The sequence below is a fragment of the Pan troglodytes genome, chromosome 1, assembly GCF_028858775.2.
Source record: "Pan troglodytes isolate AG18354 chromosome 1, NHGRI_mPanTro3-v2.0_pri, whole genome shotgun sequence".
In the NCBI taxonomy this organism is placed as follows: Eukaryota; Metazoa; Chordata; class Mammalia; order Primates; family Hominidae; genus Pan; species Pan troglodytes.
The window spans coordinates 89,125,308-89,147,529 of record NC_072398.2 but is presented as its reverse complement, the minus strand read 5'-3'; the positions used below and the strand labels follow the sequence as shown (position 1 = coordinate 89,147,529).

Below are 22,222 nucleotides of genomic sequence, written 5' to 3'. Positions count from 1 at the left end.
TGGATCTCCAATCAGTCATCACCTGGCCTAGGCCCCGAGATTCCCCATAGGAAGAATCCATCCCCAACTTATCTCCAAAGACGCTGGTTGAGGGGATCAACCTACTTTAGGTACCAGAAGTATTTTTTCAGTCAGAGCCCCTCACGAGAGTGTACCCCCACCCCTAGTCTCTGTAGAGGGGGCTGGCCAGGTTGCAGATGGGGAGTGTGGAAGTGGTGGAGGTGAAAGGGAACTCCTGCAAATTTCGAGCTTCACCAGCGATTTACCACTCTCCACCCCATGCGGAAGACTGACCTCCCCAACCATCAGGGGGTGGGCCTCCCCAGTCCCTTGGGGCCACCCTTGCCTGCGCAGTTGCCTGTCTCATAACCTCACAGCCCCTTCCCCCACTCCAGCTCACTCCTTTTACTATTAGGTTGAATTCTATGAAATCATCCATTTAATACATGGGTTCCCTATTGGCAATATCAAAGGGTTCAATCTAACAATACCTAATAACAGTAAAAATAACAGTAACAATCACCTCTGTAATATGGGGTTTTGAAGTCTACAAAACACTTGTATAAATTCAGAATTACTCCATTGGCCCCACACAGCCAATCTAGGAGGGGCAGGGGGCAGTTAAAGCAACAGGAAGCAGGAAGCTCTCTCCAATGTCACAGCTGACCTTCCCATCATTAAATCCAAGGGTGTCTTCTCAGCCCTTGACCCCAGCAGTCTCTGCTACACTTGAGACTGATGACTGACCAGTCTGTTCTTAACACTCTCTTTTGGCTTTTATTGAGGTGTGGTGGGAATCCACTGATTTTATCCACCTTGATTAGCCATTAAGTAGCTCTGCCATTTCTAGGTTTTGTGATTTGGGGCAAATCACTTAAATGCATGAGTTTCTATTTCCCTTATCTGCAAAAGTGGCATAATAATACAGAGGTGATGGGAGAGTTCCATGTGATCATATGTGTGAGAACACTGCATGGGTTGTGAACACTACATGTGTGCACAGTCTCACTGTTACTCTCGGACACCATGTTCTCGGGGTTCTTTCTCTACCTCTGTGTTTACTTTGGATCATCTCTCTTGCTGTAATCTCTCCTCTGCACCTTAACTGTTGGTGTTTCTCAGGAATCCATCCACTCTTGACTCTCATCCTTGACCACTGTACTCCATCTTCCTCAACTGTTTCCCCCGTTCCGTGGATTCCACGTCACCTCTGCCCTGGGTGTCCAAGTACTTACAGGCTCCCACTACCTGGAGCATTCCAATTTTAACATGTTCAGACTCAGCGTCCTGTCTCCTCAGAAGAGTCTCTTTTGTGTTTTCCTTCTTGTTCACAGAATTACCCTCCACTAGGTGCCCAAGCCTTAGAATTACCCCTGCTTTCTCTCTTCCCCCTCATCTGATTGGTAACTAGGTCCATCATTTCTGCCTTCATGACTCCTCTTCATGTCCATTGAGGCTGCCCTAGTTCATTCACTTGAGGTGTTGCAATGGTCTCCTGGTTCTCTTGCACCCAGGCTCACTGTGCTCATCTCGGTCCTCGGCTGCCTCAGTGCACACATTCTGACCCCATCACTTGGCTTTAAAATCTTCAAAAAGTTCCCACAGCTTTCGTGATAAAATTCAAACTTCTTGGCAAAATCCTTCAATGTCTGACTCCACCTTACTGTTCACAGCCTCCCCTGGAATATTTTCCCTGTGCAGCCCATATTCTAGCCACGTGAAACATAGCCTGTGCTCCACTTGTCTGTCTCCATGTCTTTGCTCGGGCAGCTCGCTCTACCTAGAACATCCTCTGCCTGCTCCAAGACTCCCCTCCAGACTGCTGTCTTCCCTTTCAAATCCCCTTCCTCCTTCAAGGCCCTTCCCCAGTGCTCTCTCCACTGTGGAGCCTTCCCCACCTCCTAGGTAGAAATAGTTACTCTCCCTCTATGTTCCTGGGACATTTGCCACATCATCCTTTGTTCTCCTCTAGAGATTGTGAGCTCTTTGAAGGCACAGACTGTATTTTAGTCACCTTTGTAAGCTGTTACCTTTAAATTTAACCTAATTGGTTAGTAAAGAGGGAGGAATTAGAATCTCTGGGTGATTCTGGGCTAGGAATGTCAACTATACAGCATGTGAGCCATCACTCATCACCCCACCACCCCTTAGCAGATAACACTAATTCATCACAGTGCTTTTTATCTGACTGAGCCTCAGAATCATCCTCAATATGGTGATACAGAGAGTCATTTTCAATCAAATGGAGTTAGCCCAACAAATGAAACCTATTTCTTATCCTGGCATGTCTGAGTCACAAAGGTCCCTATGTATTCTCCTTTCCCACTATTTGCCATCCTGTCTGTGTCACTTACTAGCTAGGGGAACTTCAGTCAATCTCTTAATCTCTCTAGAGCTCAGCTTCCTCATCTAAGGAGGCAATAAAACCTTCCACTATGTGGTCAGGATTACAAGATTTAAAGTATATGAAATCTGTAAGGCCCTTATGCAAATAAAGATGTTATTATCCTACTTTGCAGATAAATGAAAAATATTACTGAATTAGAGAAACTAAGGTTCAGAGACATAAAGTCTTTGCTGACATTTATTTAATGGCAAAGCCAGACCCCATGTCTCCAAATCCTGTGGGCTTTTCCCTCACGTTGCCTCTCCACACCCCAGTGGCCTTGATGATGCTCAAGTTACACCATCCCTTCGATCTCCTTTCTCCAGGTGAGTTGTGGGGTAAGATTTACTCTAGCCCCAGAATTGAAGGGGACTTCCAACCCACTATTCTTTATCCCACCTCTCTATAATTCCTCCAAAACCCTCTCAGCCTGCCAAGAGGTGGGCAAGTGTGTGCTGAAGACTGCTGAGTAGAACCAAGTTCCTTAATTACTATCCCTCAGCCTCTCGCCCTCTTGTCTGCCCCCAGCCTCAGGAGTATCAGGCAGCTGGCAGCCTTCTCAAGGCCTAAGATGGCCAGGGCCCTGGAGATAATGTTCTTGGGCTGAAGGCTAATGAGTTGTCACCTGATCTACCGGAATAGTTTGAGAAACTAGGGAGGGTATGATGAGACCTATTCCTTGGAGTCCCAGGGCCAAGACAGCGTTCTCCACCTGAGAGAAGGGCGGGGGAGGCTGACCAGATCCCAGCTGAAGGGCCCTTCTCTGTACACTTTCCTGTCTTTGAACTTGAAGTGATGTTGGCTGGAAATGAGGGAAGGCTTGGACCTAGGGGGTGGAGGGCCCAAGAGGTAGTGGCGGGTAGGGGAGGCAGAAGAGCTACTCCCCATTGTGAGAGCACCCCCAGGGCCAACTCCTGTAGAGGCTGTTTCATCAGCTCCGTGCCTTCCAGGAAGGACCATCCCCATCTTCCCAAACAGAGAACCTTTTCTGGACTGCTTCTTAATCCGTATTTTGTTCATCTTTGTGTCCTTCTCAGTGCCTGGTATTTCTTGACTTTAAAGAGCCTGTAGGATTGATGTTCTACATCACTTTTCCTCCTTCAGGCCCCCTTTTCCATGTGCCACCCGCTTCATCCTTCGGAAGTCCTTCCTCTGAGCTTCCCATTGAAGTTTCAACGTTTGGACACTTGGGGGCACTGAGTCAGTTTCCCTAGCTCTTCTCTGCAGGCTGTGCTCAGCCCCACCCTGTCAACACTCTCCCTACTCTCTACAATGAGAGGGGCAGATGGGGAAACTGAGGCCCACTGTGGGAGTGCTTAGTAGGAGCGCCTCAGTGATAAAATCCAGGGTCTTCTGTGGAAGGCACATCTCTCTCTAGTGGTGAGAAAGGACAGAGGCAGAAAACTTCAGGCCTAAGCCAAAACTTGTCCAGAGGCAGACAACTCTGAACTTAAAGCTTCTCCCTGCACTGGCCAGGTCGTCCTAGGGGAGCCCAATGCTTCCTTGTGCTCCTGTGACCAAGGACAAGAGAAATTAGTCTTGGGAGAAAGGATGAATGAAAAGTAGGAAGAAGAGGAGAGGAAGTGGAGGGACCCTATCTCTGAAGTCCCTAGAATTACTGGTGGAACAGAGTCCTTTATGACCTGGTCTCTGCTGACCTCCCTAGCATCAGTGTTCTCTATCTGTACCCACCCACTTCACGCATGCATCATGTCCCCAGCCACACAAAACCTCTCGGTTCTTGAACAGACCAAGCTTTTCTTAGTAAATAATGGGGTCTCTTCCATGGAACACTCTTCCTTTCCCACTTTGCTTAATTTCTACTCCTCCTTCAGGCCTCAGCTTAGATGTCACTTTCTCTGGAAAGCCTTTCTGGATGCCCCCACCCACAACACGGGCTGCTATCCCCCTGTGTTCCCACAGTACCATGAACTTCCTACCTCAGGCTTTACGGTGCGCCAGGCATTGTGCTGGGTGCTCCATGCCGTGCTTCATCCTAGCCTCCCTGGGGGGGCAATAGCATTGCCCTCAGATGAACAGGTGGAAACTAGACTTACATGGGTTAACTAACTTGCCCAGGAGGACTGCTCGTAAGGGGTGCACTGCGAGTTGAACCCAGGCCTGCTTAAATCTGCTTAAAGTCTGGGCTTCTCAACTTGCTACTGGACTGTGTCACAGAGTATTCATGCTGGGAAGCCCTCTATGGTCATCACGTTTAATACCCACATTTTACTAAAGAGGAAGCCAAGGCCTAGAAGAGGGGGGTAACTTTCCCAAGATCACACTGCTAGCTGGTAGCTCATGTTATTTTGCATCAGAATCAGAGCAACAACCCTGGTCTTCTTCTTCATCTCAACTTATCTCTTCCTACAAGATCCTTTTCCTCACCCTGGGGTCCAAAAGTGCCAGTTTCTGTGGAGCCAACCTTGGAGCATTATCCACAGAAACTCTTCCCCAGCCAACCACAGCCACAGCCCATTATCTTCAATCTGGGCCTCCCACCTAGTAGGTCTCAGGGTCTCCCTCACCCCTGCAGAAGCGGGCCCAACAAGAAGAGTTGGAATAAGCAGCAAATAGTGAGGTCCATGAGGAGGAGACATTCAGCAATGCTCTTACTGGGGTCTGTGGAAATGATCAAGGGATTCCTTTGAGGCCGCTGGAAACCCCATAGGGGCTCTGAGAGTCATTGGAACTATCTTCCAGGCCACTCAAGCTTTGTTCAGTAGGTGACTAAAGGGGGACTTTTCCTTCTCATCAAGGCAATGAGTTCTCCACCTCTTTCTGTCCCTCCCCTTATGCCCAGGGAATTCTTCCAGTTAAGTCAAAATTTACCTGTTGCTATCTGAGCAATTTCTTCCTATTTGTACCCTTAATGGAGCTGGAGACACAGAGGTACTCTGTACCTGTCATTCATATTCAGAAAATTGAGCCTCTTTCCCTGACAGGTGTCCTCTCAGCTCCCTTTCCTTCTTGGGGCTCCTGTTCCCTGCATGAAGAGCAGCCTCTGACCCTCACTCAGAGGAGTCTAGGGAGCTCACCATGACTCTGGGAGGCAATCTCTCTGCCCCCTCTCAACTTTTTACTTATTCCTGATCCACATTCCTCCCTTAAGAAGGAGGATGGGGTAGGGATGGCATGAGGACACTTACTAGATATAGAACTAGATTCAGAGGTGAGTGTCTCACTGTCCTCTGTCTCCTATAGTAACTAACTGCCCGAGCACAGCAGGGAAAGCTGAAGTTACATACATTGAGCAGTTCTCTTTCTCCAGTAGGGAACATTTGGAGCAAAAGAATCACACCAGAGTATAAGGGCTGGGGGAGGTGTGTTCCTGCATGAAGGAAGACAGATGGATGAGGCGGCTTAAGGAGAATCCAGTAGCCAGAGGGGAAGCATTTTAGATGAGGGGAAAGGAGAAGGAGTAGAAGGGCCCTGAGGTTCTCCCATGCAATTTTGATGGGAGGAAACATCATGGAGATTAGCACTCAATAATATTTGCTGATGGGCAAACCAATATCAGCTTAGTTCTCTATCTAACAGAGTTTCTGCAACTGTGACCCCATCCACCCTCCCAGGCCCCAGCACACCACTGTGCAGTCAGCCCTCAAGTCTCTGGGATCCCAATGGGCCTTCCTCTCTTCTCTTCCCTTTTTAGGGCATCTGCTCCCAACTGCTAGAAGATGCTCTGGACCAGAATAGCAGGTGAGCCGTAGATACAGCCTACAGATCCTCGTGCAGACGTAGGATAATAACTGGAAAGGCCAGTGCTAGGCAGCATGAAGGACTTATAATTGATAGAGATCCCCAACTCCAAACCCTAGCTAAGAAGGCTGTGGGGTTACTTTCCAGTGATCCAGAGTTCGTAGCAGGAGTGGGGCCGGTAGGAGGGTGGGAAGTGAAAGGAGGTAGGCTCACTCTGCCTAGGGGTAGTGCAAGGGTCAAAGTGACCTTCGGAGGTTCTTTCTAGACCCAGAAGCCCACTTAAGTCTCCTAGACCCGTTCTTCTCCCCACCCCTTCCCCTCACCATGCCCCCACTCCTTCCCAAAAAAAGGTGGCTAAAAGACAGCTCTGTTGGAATTATAGATAGGGTTGGGGGTGGGGTCATCTGAGTGAAACCAAGAGACAAATAGTGGGGGGAAAAAACACAAAAAAACTAGTGGTGAGAGACCTCCATTCTAGTCCCAGGCTTGCCACCAGCTGCCTGGACACCATCATCTTACCTCTCAGAGCCTTGCTGGGAAAATGATAACTGTTCCATCTACCTCCCAGGGCCAGGAAGGGCTAGGAAATATCTATGTGCCCTGGGCAAATGCAAAGACGGACACACTGGACCTGTGCCAGCGAGGCCAGGTGGGGCTTTCATTATTCACAAAGAGCTCAGTCCAGGGTACTTGACTCAGCTCTGGGGTAGGGGGCCTGGCCCACCTAACTGCTTCCATGGTTGAGGCAGGAATGGGAGCATTGCTTAGAGTGCAGCAAGAGGCTGTGTCCATGGTTAACGTATAAGCAGGTGCAGTCTGGGGCAGCGGGACATTCTCAGCCCCAGGGCCACATTCTTAAGGTCACAACAAGTGCAAACTTGTTATAACCAGTGTCAGAGCAGCAGAGGGCAGCAAGGGCATGGGGGGAGGGACATGGTGCTGAGATGCCTGTGGCCGTGGAGGGGGTGCAAAAGGGAAAGGGGGGTGGGGTGGAGGGAGGGTGGGTGTGCAGGTGCATATGCCAGGAGGTGGTGTTATGGACGTGCGATCTGTGTGCTGGGGTCAGTGTGTTGTGTCTGGGCACATCCGTTTGGGTGTGTGTTGGGAGCCGTGTGTGGGGCCGCATAGATGAGTGTATGCCTGTGTGTCTCTGCATATATGAGCCCCGGGGAGTCCTGTAGTGGGAGGAGGAGAGGTGGCAGCCACAGGTCCAGGCTGGGCATACGGAACCAAGAAGTGGGCAGGCTCTGAGTGCCCCTTCCCCTTCTCAGGCCTCAGAGAACCTGCATTCCAACTCCTCCACAGACTGCCCCTGCCCCTGTGAGCCTAGGGCCTCTCCCCTCTGTGTGCCCTCTGCAGCCTGCCCTGTCAAATGCCCATCTCCCCAGCCTGCCCAGAGAGTGGGGGGGTCACCTCCTGCCCATCCCCCCTGGCCCAGGGCCCACTCCCCCGTGCTCTCTGGGCCCTCCGGACACTGGGGCGAAGGGGGGGTGGTGGGGAAGGCTCTGAAAGCAGGTGACTGTTTGGGGGAACTAGGGGACAGAGCCCCCATTGTGCCTGCCCCGGAGCCGCCTCAATGGAGCTCCCTGGCACAAAGGGGCTTTGACAATGGGCAGGACATTAGTATGCAGAGCCAGCCCCTCAGCCCTCTCCCTGTCCCACAGCCGAGGGGCGGGAGCTGGGGGACTGCTGGTAGAGGGTGAGGGGGGCCCAGGACTGAGACTAAGGAGATCTTGGCCCACAGGGGCTCCCCTGGGGGCACTGCCCAGGAGACAGGGGAGGAGACTAGACTAGGGCCTCCAAACCTGCCACTCGCCAGAAAGGACTTTCCAAATGGAAAAAGCCACGGGGACTGGTAGGAGTGGAGCGGGAGGGGCTGCGGGATGCCAAGCCCCTTGGTCCCAGGCTGGGCTCTAGAAAGAAGTGGGTGGGCAGTCTAAGTCCTCCCACGTTTTGCCTCAGTTTTACCATCTATGCAAAGGAATTTTGTGGGCAGGAGAAGAAAAATGGAGTAATACATAGCAAGTTCTCCAACCCCAGCAGGAAGGGCATGTGCTCAGGGTTTGGGGTCTTGGGGGTTCTACTTCCTTGGGGTGCCACCTTCTTTGAGATCTCCACCTGCTCTGGTTCTGGAGGCTGAAGAAGCTACTACAGGGGAAGCAGGGGTTAGGGACAAGAGTCGCCTGCCACCTGTGCTCTTCCAGGGAATTCAACCTGAACTAGTGAAGGTGGAGCTGGAAGCCCAGCTCAGGGGAATTTGACTGAAGGGCCAATGAGCCAGGACTAGCTCTTCCCAGTATATGTCTAACTCCCCATCTGCCTCCTCCTGTTCTACAATCTGTGAGGAGAAGCTTCCCTTCTCCTGCCCAGGGAACCCCAGCAGGCACCCCTATCCTCATTAATGCCCTCAGCACCACCAACTGGCTTTTCCAAGGCACCATGTTGTGCCTTGTGGTGCCTCAGCACAAAGGGCAGGGCCAGAAGGCGTGATCTGGGGAGGGGCTCCTGGGCCTTGGGTGGTGGGAGAGCTGAGAGGAGGGCAGTGAGCGGGACTGAGCACCTCATGAGAAGCAGGGTCGCCCAATCACAGACTTCCTACGAGCCCCAGGAAGTGAAGGCCGGGGACACTTTGCAGAACTGCTCCCCACAAGGCAAGACAGAACAATCTCTGGGCTTGAGAATATCTTCCTAGCTTTCTTTCTCCTCTTTTCAGTTGCTGTCAGTGTCGGAAGTTCTCCCTGCTGTCTGCCCTCAAGGCTTCCCACTGTACTGCCCTGGCCCTGGGCTCACCTGAGATTGCTGGGGAAAAGAAAGGTAAAGTCTGCTTCCTTCCCCATCTTAGGACCTTGCTCCTCCACTCTCCACAAAAAAATTCTGGCGGGGAGAGCAGAGATGGAGCTAGGCCTTAGAACTCCTGGGTTCAGGGCCCAACAACCCTGTCAACTCTCTCTGGGAACTTGCACAGGTCACTTTCCCTCTCTGGGCCGAGCTCCTATGTGTAGCATTGGATGGATCTCCTCTGCAGCTCCCTGCCTTCGGGACAATGCACAGTGGATTCAGGGGCAAGGCTCCGGAATTTAATGAGAGCTCACATCATTGAGCACTACGCTGAGCCCTTTCCTATTATGTCATTTAATTCTCAACAACTCTAAAGGTGGGTGCTTTTTAAAGTCCCATTTTATAGATGAGAAAACTGAAGCACAGAGATATTAATAATTTGCCCATGGCCACATAGCTAGTGAGTAGTAGAACAGAGGCAGAACTTACATGATGAACCACTACCCCATACTACCTCCCTGGTGAGAACATTCAAAAGACCATGGCAGCTGAAGGAAATCAACGAGGATATTCAAATTGGCCCAGGTTTTTGAAACTGTCTTCTAAGGTTCCTCTAGACTAGCGGTTCTCAAAGTATGGTCCCTGGACCCTTTCGGAGGGTTCCTGAGACCCTTTCAGAGGCTCTACAAAGTCAAACCTATCTTCATAATAATGCTAACAATACATTATTTGCCCTTTTCACTTTCATTATTTCACAGTGTTCAGTAGAGTTTTCCAGAAGGTACATGACCTATGATATTGCAACACACTAAATGCAGAAGCAGATGAGAAAGCAACTGTCTTTGATTAAGCCAGATGTTTAAAAAGACGTGAAAATATAAGACAATGTCACTCTTCTTATTAACTTTTTGTTTGTTTACTTTAATACAGCTGTTTTTCATTAAAAATACATCATTTTGTTAACATGCAAAAATTAATAATTATTTCATGTGTCCCAGTGTTCATTTCTAACACAGTAAATATTCATAGATAGAACCCACACAAACCAAAGCTCTTTGGAGTCTTCAGTAACTTTTTAGAATGTAAAGTGGTCCTGAGGTCAAAAAGTTTAAAAACCAGTGCTCTAGACTCTAATACACTCACCCTCTCCTCTTACCAGTTGCCCATATCTTTTTTATCACAGGGTCAACCGGGAGGTTTAGACACGTGGAGAAGGAGTGTGCCTGGCTCTACCAGTTGGAACTGGGATCAGAAGTGGAGCTGAGGAGGCTGGTCCAGGGAGAATGCAGTGCTAAGAGGTCAGACCTATACCCCACTTGGGAGGTGACCTCACATGTCTGCCACCTTGCAAGCCCCTGCTCAGAGGTATGCTCAGGACAATGGGGCTGCCTCAGACTAGACTCTGACCTTTATCCCCCTTTTTCATTCCAGACGATGCTGCTGACAAGCCCGGCCTCAGGCTGGAGTCAGACTGCCCTGGTGAGGGGAGAAAGGCTCTCTGGGGCCTACATACCTGCAATTTGTGTTGGGGGGGTGGGTGGAGCAACAATGCTTAGAAGACTATAAATTGGGGGTTCTAGGGCTTGTAATCTTAGGGTGAAGCCATGTCTACAGGATGGGGTCATTAGTAGGAGAGGGGTTTCTCTTGAGGTCTCCTATAGAATTAGATAATAGAATCCTATACACACCCTGCTGCAGGATGCTCACATAAACCTCCAAAGTCAGGCTCCTCCCCCAAGAATAAGCGATCAGAAATGTTTCCTACCTAGAGTCAAACTGGACAGTAGCTACTCTGTGTCTTAGGAGGCAGGCCCTTTGCTGGGTGCCAGAGGGTCCAGAGAGAGAAGAGATGCCTTTGCCAATCTGACGGAGGTACAGGCCTTACCCTAGAGGAAACCCCCGGCTAATGAGGGAGACAAGTCTCCTCCAACATTGCCATGCATGGAGAACCCTGGGCCAAGTTGCAGATGCAAGTAACAAGCAAGATGGCAGAGCAGAGAGGGAAACAGGAGAATAGAGATCTGCGGGAGGGGTGAGACTTGGAATGGCCTTTGTGAGGGTCCAGAGTGTGGGGAGGAGCATGGCTCAGAGACTGCCTGGGATATGCTCCCCAGGATCAGGGTCTGAAGAGTGCAGTTCCACAAGATATGGGGCTGGAGGGGATGGGAGAAAGGCATAAAGTTTCTTGAAGACTATGATTGGGAAATTTTTATCCAATGCCAACAGATGTGTCTGGGTAGAGAAACGGCAAGACAAAACTGATGCTTCATGATGACAATTCCAGTGATAATTTCATTATAGGGTAACGGGGAAGGAGTTGAGGAGAGAGGGGGCTGGAGTCAGGGAGGTCATTAAGGAGGCCGCTGTGGGCATCCAGGCTGATGGGATGAACAAGCCAATCAGGAGACACAAGAAGAGGAGGGCATATAAACCTGAGAGAAGTTGTGGGGGCAAACCTGGGCCAGGAGAGGGAGAGGCAGGATGAAGAATAAAAGAGTGATAGGCAGGACCATGGGAGCAGGAATGAGATGTGGGGGTTGTCTTGACCGACAGAAGAAGTCTCTGACAGAAGTCTTTGGCTGAAAGAGAAGTTGCTGAGAATGGGGAAAGAGACTATTTGGTGAAAGCTCAACCACTCAGTTCTCATTTATTGAATCTGAAGACAGGACATCTGCTTGGCAAAAACTTGTGGAAAGCAGGGGCTGTGGGTGTGGAGACCCCACCTCAAGTGATGCCCAGCCTATTGGAATCAAGGGAGGAAATGCATCTTAAACTGCTTGATAATTCTTCTACCTTCCCAAACTCCAGAAGGGTGGGAAGAAAAAAACCTAGGACAGAATCTCAAAACAAAACAAAGCAAAACCCACAAAGAAGGGCTGGAACAAAGCCCAGGAACCAGGAAAGATGACACAGTAGAAAACATTAGAGTGGTGGGAGAAAAGCAATGGCCCACAACTCCACTTTTTACAGACTAAGGACCATTCCAAGCCCTTTACGGTAGTCACTGTGCATCCTCACAGCAGTTATGAGCCCTATTGTGAGGATGAGACTTCCTTAGCTACTAAGTGGTAAACCAGGACTGAATCCCACAAAGTCGGACTCCAAGGCCATGCTCTTAACCATAGTGCCTGCTGTCTCTCAGAGCAGAAAGTAGCCCTGGAACAGCAAGAGAGAGGTGCAGCAGCCACCCAGGGGAGGCCCCTGACAGTTGTCACAATAATCCCTGCACTCTGAGCTCCATCACTCCTCTCGGAAGCTTTAAGGATGGGCTTCCGTGTTTGGGGATTTTGTTGGTGGTTTTTGTTTTGTTTTGGTTGGTTTTTTTGGTCCAGGAAGTGGTCTCTCTTTCCTTCCCAGTCTCCATTTCAAATGTCTTTCCTTTTCTGGGATGTGCTTCCTGAGATCTAACCTAAGTCCTTCTAGCTGCAGCCACAATCCTTTCCCCAGGTGTTGTGCCATCGGAAAAGTTGCACAATGGCCATGTATACCCTTTCTGTGCTGCACCTTGTTGGAGGCTTGAGGTCTGATTCAGTCCTCTTCTAGCTCCTGCTTCTCCAACCTCCTTCTCCATGCCACAAAGTTCTGTTCTTACTTCTCTCTCACATTCCAGAGCCAGCCCCTCCCTTCCCCTACCACCTCAAATCCAGGCTCCAAGCTGGCAAACACCCACGGGAGGGCATTTCCCACAATCCCTTTCTCTTTGCCCTTTCAAGGTTCTGATGGGGGAGGGGAGGAAGAGGGGCCACCAGATGCACTCTCTCCCTAAAGAATGGTGGCAAACATGTAGGCTAAACTCAAATGAGGGAAGAAAAGCATTGAACTCAGCCTGCTGGAGAGACCGAGGTGACATGGCAAACTCTCATTCCCAGGAGCTGCCCAGCCAACCACCCACCATTGGGTGCTAAAACACTTAGATTTTAAATCTCCCTTTCCTCTCCAATCTTTCTGTAGTTTCATCTCAACGATGTGCCTTGGCTGATTCCTTCTCTGCCCCCTTCCAGGGCCCCACTGCTATCCTGGACAGCTTGGCCTCAGCCTGGACAGTAGCACTGACCAGTCAGGCAAGAGAAGAATCTAGGCCGAGGAGGGGAGGGAGAGTGGAGGTTTTTTTCTTCCGTCCTAAATAACCTGTGGCTGGAAAGCTTAGGGACTCCATTGCCCAATGTCTCTTTTCCTCCCCACCAATGCCAGGAGGCTCGGCCTATCTTTCCATCTTGTGTGCAGAAACCAAGAGTTTTACCAGGAGGCTCAGGAGTATCCTTTGAGGAAACAGATCTTTCTGCATGACCCACCCCCTAGAGCTTTAAACCCCCTATCCCACCAATCACAGAATGACTCCAGAGGACTTCATCTGAGCCCACCGTGATCCAAGTGTCCCAGCCTCTCTGGTCCCAAGGAAGGTTAAGGGAAGGAAGGTCCCCGGGTCCTCTGCCAGTCACTTCCTTGTAGCTCAAGCCAACCAAGCTGGAGCTGTAAATGAGCTTATGCACAGTGATGCAGGTGGGAGGGAGCTAGAATGTGGTTCAATGGGGCACACAGAGGAGGTAGGGGATACCAGCGGGCAGATCATTAATCCTTCACACAAACATATGCACCCATAGACTGGATGTGGGTCAGATGCTGGGGAAGATGGATTTATTTTTTCCTCAGGGTAAGGGATAGCAGAGGGGTTCTGCATTAGAGCCACAGAGGGGCTGGAACCATAACCCTGCTACCCCTGCCACTCCCACTCCCCACCCACCCTCCATCGGTGGAGTCATTGCCATTTGATATCCGCTGAGACAACTTGGCTGCTCAGGCTCTGAGTGGGGGGGTGGGGGGATGGCTCAGAAAACAGCAGCTCCTTTCAGGACCCAGGTTGGCAAGGGCTTTGGGAGGCTGGACCAGCCCAGATCACCCCCCAACACCCTCTCCCTCCCTTCCTCCCTTGCCACCACCACCAAATGACTGGGGGAAGGCAGCGGGGAAAGGAGTTGGCACTGCCTGGGCCGTGCCTATTGCCTCCACAATCCAGCCCTGGACCCTCTCCCTGGCATGATGCCTTCCATCCCCCTCCTCCCTCGTTTCTTCCTCCCTGAAGAACCAGCTATGAGTCAGGATGCCTGGTTCCTTCCAAACTTGGTCCCCTATACCCAGTCTACCCCCAGAGAAATTTACAAGCCCTACCACTTGGCACAGGATGGTACCCACTATCATGCCAGGAATATGTTCAAAAATCCTTGGAGATTAGGGAGAGAGTTTCAGGATGAAACTAAATTGAACTCACTGGTGGCTGCCCACCCCTCCTGGGGCTAATTTTATGACAACCACTCCAGGCCCTCCTCAGCACCCTTAAACAAGGCCATCTCTCACATGGGGGCCCTAAATCTCCTGTCATTATCTCCCTCCCACCTAGGCAGCCTAAAGCAGTCCCAGTGGGGAGAAAAAAAATTCAAACACCACAGCAAGAGCAGACTGGCCAGACATCTTTAGTCAGAATTTGTATTGGTAAGCAACAGAAGCAGGCTTTAAGCACTGGCCTCTTTGGGGTCCAAATCTGCACCAGCTTCTTCCCCATCTGCCTCACCCTGCCTGGGGCACTCACTGGAATTAAACTTCAAGACACCAGAACCCACCCTCACTTTTTCCCAGTGTTGTCCTTCTACCCATTCCTGGGTTCAGCTCTCCTCCCCCAAATCAGGAAGTTCCATCCTTCATCTGTTCCCTAACACAGGTGCCCTGGGTTAGTTCTGATGAGAGGAGGGATGGAATGGGAAGGGGCGTCTCCATCTGGAGGGTGAGTTTATAGAACCCAATCTGCCCTTCTCACTCTAGCAGAAGTGGCCCTGCTCCTTTCCTTCTGGAACTCCCAGTGCGAAACAGCTGGGGTGAGGGTGAGGGGCCATGAGGAGGGATGTCTTAAAATGGGAGCCACTCAGAATAGAAGGAAGAGATTGGGTGGGCAGGGGTCTGGAGCACACCAGGCTTTGGTGGCTCCCCGGTTTAAGCTGCCAGTATCTGTTTTTCTCCCCATGTGGGAACTAGCGATCATGGGTGTCACTATGTGATTGTCACTGCATGGGGAGTGGGGGAGGGGCTGGGGATGGGAGTAACCTGTCCATATGGGGAGGAGGGCGCACTGTCTGTTGTGCCTGTGTATGGGGTGCCTGGTTATGTGTGGTTGTCACTGCATTAACTAGAGGAGCAGGGATGCAACTGCTGGTCTGCCCAGTGGGAGGGGGCATCGGGAAAGCCCCTTCCTTAGATGAAAGGGCTGAGGTGACCAGCCTGGCTAGTTTCCTCGTGGGGAGCCCTTCCCAGGAGGCTCCATTTGGGACTGCCCAAGGCGGGAGGCAGGGGAACAAGACGGTGGTACCGCTGAGGCCAGGCAGGGTAGGGACTGAGGATCTGGGACCCCGATGTCTCTGGAGAGTTAGGGGGACAGGACCTGGCCGGGGCGGCAGAACTCCTTCATCAGGGCCAGGGTCTTACCTTGGGTCCGAGGTGGAGTGGCCCCTTGGATGGGCCGCGGGGCAGCGGGACAGATGGACGGGCGGGGCGGGCAGGAGTTAGGAGCAGAGCTGTGCGACGGGCCGGGCCAGGACTCTTAAACCCGGAGCTGGGATCAGATAAGGGCTTGTCCGGGGGCCGGGGCCGGGGTCGGGCCGGCCGGGGGCAGAGCTGGGCCGGGCCGGGCCGCCCCCTCCCTCCGCAGCGCCGGAGCCAAACTTTGTGTGAATGGAGGGGCCCGGAGGGGGGCCGGGCAGGCGGGGGCGGGGGGCTCCGAACAGACCAATGGGAGAGTGGAGCGCCAGGCTCGAACCGCCGAGATTGGAGGGTCTTGGGCAGGGGGCGGGGCGTGCGGGGCAAGGAAGCGGAGACCCAGACAGCTGCAGGCGCAGAGAGAAATATCCAAAGACAGAGACCCAGACAGACCCGGGGAGAAAGAGAGATGAAGAGACGATATGCGAAACGATAGGAGCTGAGCTGGCAGGGTGACAGGGGAAGGGAGAAGGAAGAAAAGGGAGGCGGTCGTGTCAGCGATGGGTTACGAGAGCTGGAGCCGGGGGGCGGGACTGGGACCGAGTTAACGAAGTGGAAATGAATTCAGGACCGGCCCAGTGGCCCTGCAGGCAGCGCCGAAGGCGGCGCCTGGAAGTGAGATTGGGGCGGAGTAGGCCTGGGCTCCCTGAGCCACAGGACTGTATCTTTGGGCACAATTCCCGTGTTGTTCACCGTCTCCTAAGTCCCAGGTGCGGTGCTGGGTGAGAGACGCGCAGCACACGGTGCCCACCTGCAGCGGCTTTCTCTGTAAGGAAAGATAAGGCCGGAACCCTCAGCGAAGTGCGGGAGGTACTGAAGGCTGTAAAAGGGAGAGGTCATTCTACTCAGAGGGCTCCTAGCAGATGTGGGAGGAAAGAGGTAACATCTGATTAGGGTCCCAAAGGAAGCAGAAGATTCAGGTGCTGAGAGATGGTCCCCAGGACTCTGTTGCATTTAAGGCAGAGGGAACAACGTAGCAGAGTCCTGGGGAGACGTGAAAATACAAGTTCACTTGGGAAACAGCATCAAACTGTCCCATTTACTAGATTAGAGTGCAGGGTGATGGTTCTCAACCCTTTCATCACCAAAGATTTCTTTAATTTTCTGAATCTATGTGTTGAGAGGTTTTAATTCACCCCCACCCCCAGCATTTATTTAAAAAGAATATAATTATTTCCTCATTTCTGATCATCATAAACATTTAACTGCTAATCAATAACCAGTGTTACCATATTGAATTGCTATAAATTCAGGTAAAAAAAAAAGAAAGAAACTAGGAATGTAGCTTAGCTTAACCGCTAAAAGCCATAAGATAAGTAAATGTCCATTCAAATAGCCTCATTGGAGAAGCTGGAAGGACGGGACTAAAGGTTAGGCACCATAGGCAGTGTTTGTGTTAAGGGGAACATCCGGAAGAAACACAGAGTTGTGCTGATTTGTGGTCAGGCCAGAGTTTCTGTAGGCTACGGAGAGCAATTGAAGGTTCTTGGGAAGGATGGAGTAGGAGAAAGCTATGGCATTTTAGGAAAATTAATCTGGAGGTGACAAAATAGTTTGAACCAAGGGGATATAGTAGGCAAGTAGACGATAGAAAATAATTGCAATAATTTAAGCATGAAGAGATGACAGCCCAAATCAGCGTGGCAATGGTGAAAAGTGGAACACAGAAAATGAATTGGAGTACAGAAAAATCAAAAGAAAATGAAAAACGTTTGAAGCCAACTTGACATGTTGAGCAAAAGAGGGAAGCTTCAGAGATCATACTAGAGTCTCAAGTCAGGTGATCAGAACTGCGAGGTCATTCACGGGCATAGGGGAGCCTGGGGGGGATCACACCTGGTGAGGAGACTGAGGTGGGGGAAGAGGAAGTGATGAGTTCAGAGCTGGAAGCTGTGGAGAGGGGTCAGAACCAGAGAGAGAAAGGAGGTCATTGCTGCCAGGGCAGTGTGAGTTGAAGCTATGAGAACAGGGTAGATCCCAACAAAGACTGCACAGAGAAATGAGAGCCTGGCACAGAGAGTGAGGAACACCTATGTTTAGGGGATGGGAAGAAGAAGGACCCCCAAAGAGTGAAAGAGAATCCACCAGACAGGCAGGAAGGAGACAAAGAAAGTGAGATGTCATGGAGCTAAGGAAGGAGAGACTGTTAAGGAGGAGTTTCTAACAGTGCCAACAGGTACAGAGAGAAGAGGCATTGGGTTTGGCAGTGACAAAGTCTCTAGTGACATTTGAGAGCAATTTCAGAAGAGTGAGCAAGGTGGGAACCAGATTACAAGTTACCACTAGAAAGTGAGAAACTGTCAGCAAGTATAGGTTACACTTTTGAGAACTCTACTCATAGAGAGGAGAGAAATAGAAACCAGACAATGTACTAGAAACAGGCCAGGCCAGGTGGCTCATGCCTGTAATCCCAGCACTTTGGGAGGCCAAGGTGGGTGGATCACCTGAGGTCAGGAGTTTGAGACCAGCCTGGCCAACATGGCAAAAACCCATCTCTACTAAAAATACAAAAATTAGCCGGGCCTGGTGGCACGCGCCTGTAATCCCAGCTACTTGGGAGACTGAGGCATGTGAATCGCTTGAACCTGGGAGGCAGAGGTTGCAGTGAGCCGAGATCACGCCACTGCACTCCAGCCTGGGGGACAGAGCTAGACTCTGTCTCCAAAAACAAAACACAAAAGAAAAAGAAAAAGAAACAGTCTTCCAGTTTTTCTTCTTCACACTCCGAATGCCCTCTCTTCCTAAGTCAATATGGATGAGGGGCTGTAGTGAGGTGGTCTGAGGGCCAGCCTGCAAGACTGGTATAAGAACTTTAAGTTTCAAAAAATAGGACATCCAAAAGATCCTTAAGGGGGCCACAGTCTTGACATTCACAGACAGAGAGGACTTAGGCAGGGGTGTCCAATTTTTTGGTTTCCCTGGGCCACATTGGAAGAAGAATTGTCTTGGGCCACACATAAAATACACTAACACTAACAGTAGCTGATGAGCTTTAAAAAAAAAAATCACAAAAAAAACCCTCATAATGTTTTAAGAAAGTTTACAAATTTGTGTTGGGCCTCATTCAAAGCTGTCCTGGGCTGCATGCAGCCCACAGGCGGTGGGTTGGACAAGCTTAGCTTGGAGGCTCTGGTGGAACTCCAAAATAAACATGAAGAACACCACAGAAGAGAAAGCAAAGGGACTGTAATGATTTATGGATCATTAACAGACATTTATTGTGCACTTATTATTTTTCCAAAAATGTTATCCATCCATTTAGCTTCAACTACCACCCATGTGTCAATATGTCCAGCCCACCCGGATATCCATTTCAAACTCAACATATTTAAAGTCGAACATGTCACGTTGCTCACAAGAGTACTCCTCTCCATTTATTCTCTACCGTGGTAGATACACTATCATCACCCAACCAGAAACATGGCAGCCATCCTAGATTCTTCAATCTTCCTCACCTCATCTCCCTTATTGAATCAATGCATCTGTATTCTAAATAGCCTCAATATTGTCCCCTTCCTCTCTATTCCACCATCATTGCTGTAGTCTAGGACACCATTACCTCTCACCAGGTAATAATAGTTTGGATCTTTGATCCTGGTCAAATTTCATGCTGGATTTTAATGCCAATGCTGGACATGGGCCTGGTGGGAGGTGTTTTGATCATGGGGGCAGGTCCCTCAGCGGCTTGGTGCTATCTTCATGATAGTGAGTTCTCGTGAGATCTGGGTGTTTAAAAGTATATGGCAACATCCCCCATCATCAACTCTCTCTTGCTCCTGCTTTTGCCATGTGATGTGCCTGCTCCTGCTTTGCCTTCCACCATAAGTAAAAGCTTCCTGAGGTCTCCTGAGAAGCTGAGCAGATGTCAGCACCATGCTTCCTGTAAATCCTGCAGAACTGTGTGCCAATTAAACCTTTTTTCTTTATAAATTACCCACTCTCTGGGTTGTTTTTTTTTTAATTTTTAATCTTTTTTTTTTTTGAGACAGGGTTTCACTCTGTCCCCTAGGCTGGAGTGCAGTGGTGTGATCACAGCTCACTGCAACCCTGAACTCCTGTGCTGAAGCAGTCTTCCTGCCTCAACCTCAAACGTAGCTGGAACTACAGGTGTTCACCATTACACCCAGCTATTTTTTTTTTAACTTTCAGTAGAGACGAAGAATCGCTATGTAGATCAGGATGGTCTTGAACTTGTGAGCTCAAGCAGTCCTCCCACCTCAGCCTCCCAAAGTGCTGGATTACAGGCTTGAGCCACCATGGCCTATCTCAGGTATTTCATTATAACAACGCAAGAATGGCCTAATACACCAGGGCTACTGCAGCAGCCTTCTAACTACTCTTCCTACCTCCAGTCTTCCTCCACTCTAATAATTCTTTGGATTATGAATTTCTTTATTTGAAAGTAATTAAGCACCAGCAAAGTACATCTCTCTGAAACACACATCTGACCGTACCACTTCCAAGTTTTAAAACCTTCAGTAACTGCCAACTATCTTTAAGTAAAGTCCAAGTTCCTTTCCCTGGAAGAGAAGGCCTATTATAACCTGGACCTGGTGCCATTCCAGCCTTATCTTCTTCCACTGCCCCTATACACCCAAAGCTACAGCTACTTCTTTTAACACTCAAGGTTCAGCCTTATGTTCTCTTTCTGTGTCTTGCCCCTTGAGCCTTTGTCATTTACACAGCTCCAACGATTGTCCCTGAGTGATGCCCAAATCTCTATCTTCAATCCTACACTCTCTTTGGAGCGCCATATTTCTAGTTGCTTGCAGGGGATTTCCATCTTGACTTGACAGGCCCCAAACTGAACTCAGTACCTTCCTCCCCAAAGGTGGAAGTGCTCGTGACTTCCTTAGTTCTGTGTTACTCCTGGTCAATTAGAATAAAAAACTACAAGTGACCTTTACTCTTCACCCGTGCCTTGGGCCCATTCCTGGACATGTCAATTAAGCCAACAAATGCTGTCAAGTCTCCCTTTCTTTCATCTGTTTGCAATGTCCTTTTTCATTCCTATGACCACTATCAGAATCAGAAAGATCAGGACCTGACCCATCCTTCACCTTTCTCTCCAGTCTCAAAGGAAGAGGCAACCTGTTTTCATCATGTCGGTCCCTGTGCCCTTGTTTTAAAACCCCAAACAGTTGCCTCGTGCTTACAGGTCACAGTGAAGGAGGTCTTCACCACAGAAGACCTAGAAGAAAAAAAAAGAAGATAAAAAACGTGACAGGCCCTCGGACTGAACTCGGCATCTTCCTCTCTGAGGCTGGAAGTGCTCATGACTTCCTTAATTCTGTGTTACTTCTGGTCAATCAGACTAAAAAACTACAAGTGATCTACAGAAGTGTCCTCTACTAACAATCAGAGTGAGGATAGAGTGGGGTGGGACTGGGCAGTTAGAAAGACTTTATAAGTCCTTGAACAGCAGGGGTGGGAGCTTGTGGAAAAGTACACAGGTAGCTTCAACAGCACTGTAATGTTCTGAATTTAAAAGAGTGATTTAAATTGAGTTTTTGTTCTTAAATTATGCTTTATAACATATAGACATATGTCCACCATCTATATTCTTTTGTACATATCAAATGTCAGGTTTTCATTTTTAAATTTGTTTGCAAAAGAGAAGTCCTAGGACAGCCTCTAGGAGCCCAGTAGGGAATCAGTAATAAGGGGCATAGGACACTAATATTTGTGAGTGTTTACTACATCAGATAGATCAGGAGATGGGGAAACTGAAGTTCTGAGGAGTTAAGTGGTTTGCCTATGGTAACATAGCTGGAAAGTGTTTTGGGATTTGAATCCACATATATTTGACCCCAAAGCTTGTCTCAGAATAATGCCAGAGGGAATTTGCACGGTTTAAACACAATCTTGCCAACCAGAGGCTATGACCCCTGAGTACATGTTGGTATGAAAAATTCCCCAGAATTACAACATCCAATGTCCACCATGAAACATGACAGAGGAACCTTCTCTTTTTGAGGACCCCCTCTCTTCTTTCAGTTTCCCAACTTGCGTCTTCCTTATTCTCCTCCATTTCTCCTTTCAGACTCACTGCTTCCAGCTTTGGCCTCATCTCTACTTTTACTTCATTTATAACGGGGCAGAGGCTACCTCAGAGCAGAGGAGGAGGAGAGTTGGGGCGTGTCACCTGTTTTAGAAAGAATCCACAAGTGGGCAGCAGTCTGAGGGGCTTGCGCTGGGCAAAGCAGATGTGGACAGAGGGAATCAGGAAAGCTTTGGGTTGGGAGGCATGATAGAGACTCAGAATAGTCAGTATTTAACAAGTCAGGGGAAGTGGCTAGAAAGAACAGAGACACTGACATGGCTCACCACAGGATTCAGGATTCCAAGTGGCGTTTTGGTGCTCACATCCCACAGTGCTGAACAAATTCCATTAGTAGTGGAGCATCTCATAGCTGAATGACTCAGGCCACAGAGGAGAAATCCAAGAGAAGGACTGAGCTACATTCCCCTAGTCACTAATGAATCATTATGTAAGTAGATCACCCCCTTTAAATAAATGCAATATACACAAACCCACATTTATAAGACATAATTTAGGGAATATTTAGTTACCTACTAAAGAATTCTTTCCTTTAAAAAAGAAAAACATGGCCAGGCACGGTGGCTCCTGCCTGTAATCCCAGCACTTTGGGAAGCCAAGGTGGGTGGATCACCTAAGGTCAGGAGTTCAAGACCAGCCTGGCCAACATGGTGAAACCCCATCTCTACTGAAAATACAAAAAAAAAAAAAAAAATAGCCAGGCATAGTGGTGTGTGCCTGTAATCTCAGCTACTCAGGAGGGCGAAGCAAGAGAATCACTTGAATCCGGGCGG

At 49.6% G+C, this 22,222-nt stretch overlaps 1 protein-coding gene across 1 annotated transcript in view; it reads right to left on the bottom strand.

Moving 5' to 3' along the window:
* The window catches only part of KCNJ10 (potassium inwardly rectifying channel subfamily J member 10), a 32,786-nt gene extending 17,214 nt beyond the window's left edge, over window positions 1–15,572 (bottom strand). The window contains exon 1 of the mRNA XM_009435435.4: window positions 15,338–15,572. The gene's annotated coding sequence lies outside the window, so the exon portion shown is untranslated. The remainder of the gene's footprint in view (window positions 1–15,337) is intronic.
* Window positions 15,573–22,222: the final 6,650 nt, after the last annotated feature.